Here is a 2,351-nt window from a genome sequence, read left to right on the forward strand (position 1 = left end):
AGCTGACTGGAAAAAGTAGCTTTTGATCTGTAGCTAAGTGGGCTTGCTATATTTCTCCCTGATTTGAGTAGATTTATTTCTATAGTGACGGGTAGTGCAGGACAATAGTATCACTCTGTCTCTGAAACAGGTTCACTTACCCCATAGTGAGAGCACAAGGTAATATTTGCTCTCTGCAGTCAGCTGAATCCAAAAAGAGAACTCAGAAGCATCTATCATTGTCTACATTTTCCAAACTCACTCATCTTCCCTTAGAGTGGAGAGAGGCCAGGAGTCTTATTCTAATGGAAGTCTCTCTATATGGAAAAGAAAGCCTTCTCCCTTCAGTACCATAAGACAGGGTAAGGAGAAAGAAGAAGAAGGAGAAGGAGAAGGAGAAGGAGAAGAGGGAGGAGGAGAAGCCTTCTCCCTTAACATTTAGGAAAACCATTGATTTTTGTGTTTATCTTATAACCGATCACCTTACCAAAGTCTCTGTGATTTTTAGTTGATTCTTTTTTATTTTTCTTTTTTGGGAAACACTTAAATCATAAGCAAATAATGACAATTTTATATCTTCCCTTCTAATATTTATATTTCTTATTTATTTTTCTTATCTTATTGCATTGGCTTTATTCTATAGCCATTATATCAGGCATCCTTTTGACCCCGACTTAAATGAGAATACCTTTAGTGTTTCACCATTAAATATGTTTGTTCATAGCTTCTGATAAACTTTGTCATGTTAAAAGTTTAAAGTTTCTTCCTATAATAGTTTACTAAGAGTTTTTAGAAATTTGTGGGCCTTAGTTTTGAAGTTTATAAAATACTTTTAAAGAATCTATCCCATTGATAATATCCTGTAATTTGTTTTCCTTTAACAATGCAATGAATTTGCAACTTCCCTAATGTTGAATTTTTCTTGCGCCTCTGGAATAAATCTTGCTTGATCATGGTGGGTTTTGAGTTGTTTAAATAGTAAACTGGATTCAAATGGCTAAAATTTTATTTAATAGTTTTACAACTACTATATACTTAAATGAGTTGGTCTATAGTGGAGGTTCACATATTGAAGATTTATCAGTGAGCTTTAGGAGGTGGTCCTGGCTCAGATGAGTTTGGGAAATGCCAGGTTAAACAAACCAAACAGGTTTCTTTACTTCTGGACTTCACAGAGGCCTTCCTTAATATACGAACACTTATCATGATTCTCCAAAAGGTACACTATAAACGGCATGCAGTACTTTCTCAAGTTGCCTGCAGAAGCCCATTTTCAAAAACCAAATATTAAATTCTCTGGGGGACTCGTGTTCTAGGTTAGTAATCTGCAGTTCTTTTTGGTATTGTCTGTTGGATTTTGGTATCAGGGTTATGCTAAACGTGGGAAATGAAATAATTGTTTTTGTTTCTTTTATTTATTTATTTTTCCTGTGTAACAGTTTAAGTAACATAGGGGTGATCTGTGCCCTGATGGAATGATAGGGCTTGCTGTAAAGCCATCTGAACCCGTGGCATTTCTGAGTAGTGAAGACACTGGGAATGCATAAGTGCACGGCTTCCCTACAGGATGTTTCCCCCTGACAGCCCATTCTGCTTGGAGCCCTTTTCTTTAGGATCAAACAGCTATTATGGAAAAGCCTAGAATGTGTGAAAATGAGACTCAATGCGTTAGCAAATCGATGCTGATCACTCCTGCATGGTCCTCAGTTCCTAATAAATGCTCCAGCCTCCTGGCAAGAAACCTTTCAAATCTGGCACATGCTGGCCTCTGCCGGGGTGCTTGGCTGGGCCGTCTGGGGGCATGGTTGGTTAAGGCGCAGAGTCCGCCTTTCCTACCAGCCACTCTAGCTGAGGGTCAAGCTCTGGACCCTCCCCCAACCATCCAGCTCCATTTTATCCTTGGCTTATGCCTTTCCCCAAGTACTGCAGAGTAGGACTCCAGCTAAAAACCTCTTCTAGATGCTTGCCTGAGGCTGGCCACAGAAGCCGGACTCTAGGCTTCAGGGGGATAAATCATCTAACCAGCATAAGGAGAGGACTGAGAACTGCTAGGAAATTGGGGTTAGTTTGAGACAACTGGCTGAGCTCACCTTAGGTGAACTGGTGGGTGGGGGAAGATGAGCTGAAGGATTCTAGGGTTCAGTGAAGCCTAGAATGGCTGGGTGGGCGGAGAGTCCCTAGACGGGGCCAACTTCTAGCCTGAGGGCCTGGGGGCTTCTAGTGATCTGCAGCCGAGCCGAAGACTGGTCTTGGGTACGGCGAGGCCTACGACAGCTAAGCGGGCTGAGGGTCCCTGGAAAAGACTAGCCTGGGGGCGGAGACCATCCATGCCGCAGGCTCCAGAGGCCGGGGGCTGCCGGGGGCTGCCGGGG

At 42.6% G+C, this 2,351-nt stretch overlaps 1 protein-coding gene across 1 annotated transcript in view; it reads left to right on the forward strand.

Moving 5' to 3' along the window:
* Nucleotides 1-2,043: 2,043 nt before the first annotated feature.
* Nucleotides 2,044-2,351, forward strand: part of LOC105545674 (multivesicular body subunit 12B) — a 71,975-nt gene continuing 71,667 nt past the window's right edge. Inside the window, exon 1 of the mRNA XM_011988694.1 lies at nucleotides 2,044-2,074. The gene's annotated coding sequence lies outside the window, so the exon portion shown is untranslated. The remainder of the gene's footprint in view (nucleotides 2,075-2,351) is intronic.

The sequence above is a fragment of the Mandrillus leucophaeus genome, unplaced genomic scaffold (genome assembly GCF_000951045.1).
Source record: "Mandrillus leucophaeus isolate KB7577 unplaced genomic scaffold, Mleu.le_1.0 Scaffold335, whole genome shotgun sequence".
Taxonomy (NCBI): Eukaryota; Metazoa; Chordata; class Mammalia; order Primates; family Cercopithecidae; genus Mandrillus; species Mandrillus leucophaeus.